General features: G+C 40.1%; 1 pseudogene; it reads right to left on the reverse strand.

Moving 5' to 3' along the window:
* Positions 1-7,406: 7,406 nt before the first annotated feature.
* LOC110195018 (olfactory receptor 52K1-like) lies at positions 7,407-8,365 on the reverse strand (annotated as a pseudogene).
* Between the last annotated feature and the right edge of the window lie 1,505 nt (positions 8,366-9,870).

Raw genomic sequence — 9,870 nt, forward strand, 5'->3', positions numbered from 1 at the left:
TACCAGCACATTTATTGCAGTATTTTTTTATGGTAGCAAATAACTAGAAACAAGTAGGTGACCATCAGTTGGAGAATGGCTCAACAAATTGTGGAAGATGAATGTAATTACTGCATCCTAAGAAATGAGGATGAAGAGTTTGAAGAAATGTGGGAAAACACATTAATGCTGAATGAGAGAAGTGTATATAATGACAATACCAATGTAAACAGAAAGAACATTAAAATGAAAATGGAGGCTGTGTCCAGGTTTATATTTGGAGAAAAGTTGAGAAAACACACTCCCTCCTTTCATTGTAAATACAGGAGATATGAGTGTGGAATATTGCACACATAATATTCTTGGTTAATATGTGATTGATTTTGCCCAACTGCTATAATGGAGTGATCAGAGGAACTCTTTGATCTGATGACCTGGAGCATTTGGTGATCTGATGGTAGAGCTTGGCATGTGCTTTATGTGGTCCCTTTCTGTGGTACAGGTGCTTTGTCCCTTTGCTAAAGAACATGTGTGCACACCTTGTTGAAGTGGCTAACTGGCTTCTCATTGGTCATTAAGGACAGAGATTATATTGAGAGATGTTTGAGAACTTCAACAGAGCAGGAGATTTCCCTGACCATTCTAATTACACTGTTTTTGAAATTTTTTTTTTACAAAAACAGGTTCCCTGACAACCCCTTGGGGAACAGGTGGAGAATATATTTCGAAAGGAATGACATAAAAATAAAAAGTATGGAAAAAAGCATTAAACAAAAGTTTCCTATGGTGATGTCACAATATTCCAGAAAGCATTATTAAAGGTAGGAGATTCCCCTTTATTCCAGAAGGCAATGATAGCATAAAGAAAATACTTGAAGGTTCTACCAAATTGGAAAGGCTTTCGAATATGGGCCAGATGAGAGACTGACTGTCTTTTGTCTGAGAATCAGTGTAACTAAATGCAGAGAAAACATTCACCAGGTTTACCACAAGCCAATGACTTCTTTTGGGTTACAACAATTATGAAACAACTACTGAGTTATTAGGGGGTTGTTAGCTATGTAGGTAGGGGAGTTCTCGTATTGATGAAATAATAGATCCTTGAAGTATTGAGTAAGTATCACTTAATGGAGAGTTTGTGAAGAATTAGGGAAATGGTAATGAAGGATAGGCAGTATGACTTTATTATTATGACCTCTCATACAAACCTTCCTTTTTCACTCGGATTACTAGAGAGATAGATCAGTGGAATGCTCTAGAGCAGGGTTTCTTAATCTGGGATCTGTGATTCCCAAGAGGTCCTTGAATAAATTTCAGGGATCCAGGAACTTCAGTGAGGGAAAAAGAACATTTTAATTTCCACCAACTTCTCAATGGAATTTCACATTTCCTTCAATTATGAATGTAGGCAATAAGCACTATTCTGAGAAGGGGTCTGTAGGCTTCACCAGACTGCCAAAGAAGTTCATAACATAAAAAGGCTAAAAGTCACTGTGCTGTATGTATTGTCATGGCCCCATTCTTTGACCATCCCTTCTTATTGGAAGCTAGGACTCTGCTCTTGCCTCCCTCTAGCTCTGAGAGGTTTTTTGCTATACGTAGCTCTAAACCAGAGATCATGCCATTTTCTGCAATCTCCTTTCTATCCTTCACCCACCTGTAAATTCCTTGAAGGAAAGGACTGTTTCATTTGCTCTCATTGCATTCCCAGTGCTTAGCACAGTGCCTGGCACATAGTAAGTCTCTAATTTTCACTTTATCTATTAATATTGCTCTTGGATTTCAGCAGATTGAACTTTGTTAAAAGTTTCTCACAATATCTTTGTGAGCAAAATAGAGAGATATGGGTTGAACATGGAGTTATTTGGGTTCAGAGGTCAATGTGATATAATGGAAAAAGTGTCGGACTTGGAGTCAGCAGAGATGTAGGCTGGAATCCTGTCTCTCTGGTACTTAGAAACTGTGTGGCGTTGAGTAAGTCATGTAATATCTCTGAGCTTGTTTCTTTGCTGTGATAATAGAATCATAGAGACTTTGCTGTAACGCCTCATATCCACCCCAATCTAGAGAACTCCAGGTGTGGAAACTTCTTTCACAGATTCAGTGGCTATAATTCTACAACTTAAAGTCTTACAGATTGTCCTGGCAGGGATATGTTCAGCTCAGGAGAACCGATAGTTAAATTTTCAATGTGAGCATTTACATTTTGAGACTCAGCAAATGCTACAAATCAGCAATTAATTTAGGGTTAGAATCATTCTGTTGAGAATCTAGACTTAAGAAGGTAATAGAGAAAAATTTAAAGCAGATTAAACTTCAAATGGTGTCATTTGTACATCTTCCTCCTCTCACCCCCCAAACTGGTTGTTAAACATTGATCAGAACACTCTATTCTGAGGCACTGAGAGATTAAAACATTTGCTTCAGGGTCACACATCCTGTAATGCGTCAGAGAGATTTGAGCTGAGTCTTCCTGACTCCTGGGTTATCACCTTATGTACTATGCCAGGCTGCCCTAGAGATCTTCTAACCAGGGGTGGGGAACCTGCATCTTCGAGGCCACATGTGACCCTCTAGGTCCTCAAGAGCAGCCCTTTGAATCCAAACTTCACAGAACAAATCCCCTAATAATAATAAGACTAAAAAGCTAAGGCCCACTGGGGTTGATTGGCCAAGCTCATTTTGTCATAAGCAGAGTCAGGATGGAAACCTAGGTCTTCTTGCTACAAACCTTGTATCCTTTTGAAGTCCATAAGGTCTAAGGTGTGGAGGTCACAGGGTCACAGAATTTAAAAGCTAGCAGCCTCAGGGGCCATCCGGTCCAGCCCATGTTGTCCAAACCAAAATGAAAGCAATAACTACTGCATCACACCCAACAAGTCACCTCCTAGCCTTTGCTCAAAATGTTCCAAGGAGGAGGAACCTACTATTTCTCAAGATAGCCAATCTGCTTTTGGACAGCCCTAATTGTTGGGAAGCATTCCCCACACACTGAGCTTAAATTTGCTTTACCACTTCTACTTCTTGCTGGGGTCAGATGAAACATGTCTAGTCCTTCCTTCTCAAGGGTAAATGTTTAACAACTGGCTTTCTGGAAAAAAGCATGTAGGACATATTTTTAAGTTTAACCTGTGTTATTAATACTTTCACTACCACTATCTTAAGTCTAAACCATGAACAAAACATTACATCAAGTCATAATTTGTAATTTTGTCAATTTCTGAGGTTTAAATGCTGACAATGAAAATTTAACAATCAGCTCTCCTTACCGTCAGTTTGAATTGGCTCCAGCACATCTCAGCTCCTCCTCCACATAGCACCCCTTCAAATACTTGAAGATAGCTATCTTTGAGTCCCCTCTTTTCTGTGCGCATTTTCTTCAACTGTTACTCATTTGACATGGACTCAAGGCTATGCTACTATGTTAGTGTCTCTCCTCTTGACAATTATCAGCTTACCAACACTCTTCTTAAACCGTGGCAACTCCCTATTCCTGGAACCTATGCCTCTCTTAATAATCTCCATATTCTTTACATAGCTCAGTCAAAGCTTTTATTGGGTGGGTACGAATTCAACATATTAATCTCTTAGCTGAAGTGTAACGTTCCTAGAACCTACCTCTGAGGTTTGCTAAGTGTTATAATGTATGCAAAATGCTCTGCAAATCTTAAAATTCTAGATAAATATCAGATCTGTTACAAAAACACTACCACCAACAATGCTGCCTGCTGCTGCTGCTGCTGCTGCTGCTGCTGTTACTACTACTACTACTAGAAATGATCGAATAACTAGGCACTTGCTGGTCAATGGACAATCAAGAGGAAAGTTCTTAGTGGAGTTGCTTGAGGAACTGTCCTTGGTCTTATTTGGTTCTATAATCTTATCAATGACTTAGATCAGGTGTGGGGAACTTGCAGCTTTAAAGACATGTGTGTCCTTCTAGGTCCTTAAGAGAGGCCTTTTGACCAAATCCAAATTTTATAGAACAAATCCTTTAATAAAATAATAAAATCTTTTTAATAAAAAGGAAATTAAGAAAAGACATCTTAATGAGGTATTATTCCTTTAAAGAGTGAGAGAAAAGCAAACTGGGCTTAATTTGGACCAACAAGGGGGAACTGATTTGTGAAGGAGAAATGATGGGACCTTTGTAGGGAAGGTTGTCTCTTTGAAATCTTGAAAAAGAAGAAAAGTAAACTAAAGCATAGCTTGACATACCCTAGATTTTTCTTGAGATAGATTTCTAAGAGCTCAGAGAATGGATGAATGTTAAGATTAGCTTTTAGCTATATGGGGAGCAGGTGGAAGAGCAAAGCATTGATTGAACTCTTGATCAACTATAATATCAATGATAATTAATGTTAGGGGGAGGCAGAAATACGCAAATCCAGTTTGCTTCTGTTTTCTGTAAGAGAATGATATTCAAATTTGGAAAGAAATACAAATGGTCAGTAAGGATTTCATAGGCTTATAGGTTTAGCACTAAAAGGAACCTCAGAGATCATCTAATACATATTCCTTATTTTACACATAATGAAACAAAGAGACTGAGAAGTTAAAGAGTTTATTTAAGGTTATACAAGGGGTTAGTGGCAGAACCTAGATTTGGTCTCTGGCCCTCTAACTCCAAATCTTCTATGATTTCCACTGCATCATGCAAGACATATAAAGAAATAGTAAGTCAGGATCTCATTGCCCTCAATGAGTTCAAGACAACAGACCCTGACGAATTATATTCTAGGTTACTATTGGAATCTGGGGACATGATTGTTGAGTCATTGTCAGTGATGTAAAAACCAGAGAGCATGAGAGGGTTGTTGCAACAGTGGAGAAAGTTGAATGTCATAATTGTCAAAAAAGGTGGAGTCTGCAAAATGTGGACTAATAAACTAGACTTCAAATGTTTGTAAATTTTTAGAATATATTATTAAAGGGATCATTTGTGAGTCTTTATAAAGGGAAGCAGCAATCGGTCAAAGCCACCATAGATCCATAAAACAAAAACTATGACAATATATTTCCTCTTTTTGACAGGCTAATCAGATGATTCAATCAGAAGAATGTGGTAGATATTATGTAACTGGTTTCAACAAGACATTTGACAATTTCTTATGATATCCTTATGAGAACGACAGTAAAGAGGGAATACCTATGTGCAGGAGGTAGCAAGGATGCCTGGCTGCCCTGTGCCTCCAATTATGTCCTGAGCTTACATAAGAATTGTCAAGACATACCTTTGATGCTGACTTTTGAAGTCATGATTGTAGAGGCTAGTCCCTTGACATGTGGGTTTATGTGTGGAGTGAAATTCAAAGACTCAAAGATTTAGAGTTGGAAGGAATCTTAGAAATTATCTAATCTAATCCTCTCATTTTATAAATGAGGAAAGTAAGGCCCAAGAAGAGTAAGTGATTCACTCAAGATCAAACAGACAATAAGGAGCAGAGACAGGACACCAGCCCACATTCTGAGAGTCCAAATACAGTAGTGCACTGTGCAGCTGCCATGCTTTGTGACTTTGTATGTGGTAGGAGTCATTTAAGAAGAGTGACTGTGTATGGGAGACTGATAGTGAAGGAATGTCAAGAAGCTTGGAGTCTCAGTGGTGTGCTGATGAGTCAAGAATAGAGAATCAACCCTGTGTGCAGGATAGAGGTTTGAATTAAGGAAGGGTGACTGCTGGAGCAAGCGTGGATCCCAATATGACTTGCTCATGTACTGAACCCTGAGAAACTGTATAAAGCTCTTGGTCCTGGTGTTATCCCATGTAGAATTGTTTGTTTTCAGAAACTGATGAACAGAAATTTGTCGAACTTGGTTAAAAATCTTTTACATGCATTGTTTTGGTTCTCTGCAGTCTTTGCTGGAGAAAAGAGAACATCTTGGGAGTTGACTTAGAGCTTGGGAAATGGGAAATGGACTGGAGTATGGGTGGTCCAGGACTCCTAACAGGCAAGTGATATGAACCATGTCAACTAGACAATGGTAAAGTTAGGTGTATTCAAAACTGGTGAATGACTCGGTCAAAAGAGGTATCATTAATAGGTCAATATCAGTCTGGAATTAGGTCTTTAGTGAAATGTCCAAATGTCCTTTGTTCTATGTACTTCAACATTTTTATCACTGACTTGGGGAGGCACGGATAGCAGGCATATCAAATTAAAGATGACACAGCTCCAGTAGGGATAGTTAACAAGTGGGATCACACAGTCAGGATCTAAAAAGATCTTAACAGACTAGAAAGATTCACTAAATCTAATGATGTACAACTAAATGAGAATAAATATAAAGTTTTTCATTTGAACTCAAGAAAAGGTGTACATATCAACTGAGGGAGATATGGCTAGAAATGTTCATTAGATCATCAGTTTAAAACTAGAAGGGCATTTGGTTTAACCTCATTGCATATGTGAGGAATCTGAGACACAGGGGGTAATTAACAGGAAGTAATTAACAGGGCAAGAATGGGAACCCAGGTCTTCTGAATATAAATCCAGTGCTCTTTCCATTGAACTACAGGAAATAAAGCTGAGGGCTTTAGTGGATTGTAAAAAGATGACATGGTAGGCACAAAAGGTAAAGTCATTTTAAGTCACTAATAGAAGGGTACAGTAGAATGAGGGAGGTGACAATCGCTTCTCACTGTCCTCAGCATATCACATATAGAGTGTCCTATTCGACCCTAGGCTTCTTGATTAAGGAAGGATAGTTCATTTAGAGGATAGCATCCACAATGGCGAGAATACTAAAGCTCAGGCCATACAAAGAGAGGTTGAAGGGACAGAGGATGACCAAACGCTATCACTTACTAAAAGACTATTGCGATAGAAAAATGAGACTTGTTTAACTTAGCTCTACAGGATAGAAGTAGGAGTGATGGGGAAGCAGCAGAAAGGTCACCTTTGCTTTGATGTAAGGAAAAGCTTCCCAACAACTGAAGTTGGGAGTGAGCCACCTGCCCTGCATGAGTGGGGGTCAGGTGGAAGTGAGATAACTGCTTGTTGGGGATGCTGTAGACAGTGCCAGCACAGGGAGAGCTGGGTCTAGAAGACTTCTGAGATGCCTTCAAGCTAAGCAGCCTTGTGCCTTAGATTCCTCGTGTGTACAATGAGAAGGTTAAAACCAAATGCCCTTCTAGTTTTAAATTAAACTGATGATCCAATGAACATATCCAGTGACATTTCCCTCAGTCCATATGTGATTTTAGGTAAGAGTTGATAACCTAAGTATAGTCTTGTTACTTTCTGACTGAACTTCAATTGTTATCACTGTCATTCAACCCTAGTTTTCTCCCAGACCTAAGTAGGAAACCCACCATGAATTTTTTGTGAGGATTTTCTCCACTCTAATCCCTCCCCATTGATTCTAATGGCAATCAGACTGGAAGGTCCTTTTGTGTGTGTGTGTGTGGGGGGGGTTGAGAGGTTTCATGGCCCTGCCATCTGGAACAACTTTGCTAAGTGTTGCCAGATCTCCTTGGTTCTGGCCCCATAGATGGCAGTGTTGACAAGGCAGGGGATCGACAAGTAAAAGGCACTGATCAAGTTGTGTACATCCTGAGAGGCAGTGTGGGCCACACAATACACAATCGAAGACGACAAAGTGGAGCTGTACACAGTGAAGATGATGAGCAGGTGAGATCCACATGTGTGAAGAGCCTTTGAGCGGGCACCACCTGAGGAGATCCTGAAGGCAGCATGAGTGATGTGCATAGGATGTGTGCATACGATGTTGCCAGGTGAAGCAGGTCCAGGATTCTGTTGAAGACACAGAGGGCAAGTCCTACAGTTTTATTCAGTGAGATGTCTCCACAGGACAGCTTCATCAAGGCCATGTGCTCACAGGTGAAGTGACAGATCACATTAGAGCAGCAAAAGTGAACTCTTGAGGCCAGACACACCACAGAGGCCACAATGCCCACACTCTGGGTGGCAGCCACCCCTACCAGCCCTGCTAATACCTGGCCTGTCATGACCTCTGGATAGTGCAGTGGGTAACAGATGGCGACATAACAGTCCAGAGCCATGACCAGAAGGATGTTGCAATCAAAAGCTAGTAGAAAGTAGATGAAAAACATCTGGATAAGGCAACAAGCCAAAGAGATGTGATTGAAGTAGATGGAGAAACTGAAAAGCGTGGCAGGGACCACAGTAGTGGTAGTGCAGATGTTGATGGCCAGGAGTAGGCTAAAGAGTGCATACATGGGTTGGTGCAGGCTTCTCTGGGTGGTCACAATATAGATGATTAGGCCATTGGCTAAGAGGATCTCCATATAGAGACAGAAAAATGGAAGGATCAGAAGGGATTGTGATTCCTTCAGTACTGGGAAGCCCAATAAGAAGAAGCTGGTGTAAGAGATGTTGAAGGTCACATTCCACCCTGACATCCTTGTTGGGACTTGCCAGAAAGCTCTGGGGTGAGGGAGGAGAGTCCCCACATCCCTTTATCTGATATTCCTGAAGATGAATGCAAGAAACTCAAACATTATTGCACAAAATTTAGTAAGAGAGATCTTTAAAAAATGGCTATCCTCTCTCCACTGGCAAATCTGTTTTTCAAGTGGGTCTAACTCAATCAATCAATCAATCAATCAATCACTAGGTCCGAGGCACTAGGCTTGGTCCTAAGAATATACAGACAAAAATGCAACAGTCCCTGATCCCAAGGGGCTTATAGTCTTTTGGGGGAGACAACATGTGCACATAAAAATAGGTTCAAAATATATACAAAATAAATACATGATAATTTTTAGAGGGAGGCACTAGCAGATAAGAGGGTCAGGAGACCCTTAATCTGAGCTTTGAAAGAAGTTGGTCATCTATAAGCAGAGGGGGAAAGGCAATGCCTTCTGGGCATAAGGGATAGCTCACGAAATGACAGAGAGATAGAGGATGGAATGTCAAAGGAGAGGAATAGCAAAAAGGTCAATTTGTATGGATCATAGAATATGTGCAGGGGATAAATGTTAAGATAAGCCTGGAAAGATAAGTAGGATTAAGATTGAGAAGGGCTCAGAGTGCCAAACAGAGGAGCTTTTATTTGACCTTATAGGAAATAGTGAGCCACCAGTTTCTTGAGCTGAGAAATTGTATGGTCAGACTAAAATCACTTTTCCAACTTGTGGAGAGTGGATGAAAGATGAGAGCAGCTTGTAGCAGGAACACAAATTAGGAAGCTGTTGAATAGTCCAGAAGAGGTGATCAGGGCCTGAATGAGGATGGTAGATGTGCACATAGAGAGAAGAGGATAGACCATAAAATAATAATAACAATAACAACTTATATTTATATAGTGTTTTAGGGTTTTCATATTGCTTTTCTTACAACAGCTCTTACAATAGTGAGGTAGGTAGTTTAATTAATTTATCTTGATTTTCATACCTGAGAAACCAAGACTCAGAGAGAACAAGGGAGTTGCCCATGATCCCTAGCTAATAAGTGTCTGATGAATTTGAATCTGGGTCTCCCAAATGCAAGTCCATAGCTCCATCCATAATTTTATATCTATACTTAATTAAAGGAGAATATATTGTCAAAGTGGGAAGAAGCCTCAGAAACCACTAGTGTAACCCATGCCTAAAGCAAAATCCCTCCTACAATATCCTTGGCAGGTCGTCATCATGCAGCCTGAGCTTTAATACCTACAGTGATGGGGAGATCACTACTTCTTGACATGGCCCATTCTACTTTTGCATAGCTCTAACTAGTAGAAAGCTTTTATTCATAGGGGGCTGATATGTCTTTCTCAAGTTCTTTCCCCCTTTCTCTGCTCCTCCCTCCCCATTAATTCTAATTTTGCCATCTGAGGTCAAGCAGAGCAATTCAATTCCCTCATTCCTATGGAAGCCCTTCATACTTGAAGGCACCTATCACACTCCCTTTCTTTTCTTCT

This window comes from Phascolarctos cinereus, unplaced genomic scaffold (assembly GCF_003287225.1).
Source record: "Phascolarctos cinereus isolate Bilbo 61053 unplaced genomic scaffold, phaCin_HiC Scaffold_726;HRSCAF=1367, whole genome shotgun sequence".
Taxonomy (NCBI): Eukaryota; Metazoa; Chordata; class Mammalia; order Diprotodontia; family Phascolarctidae; genus Phascolarctos; species Phascolarctos cinereus.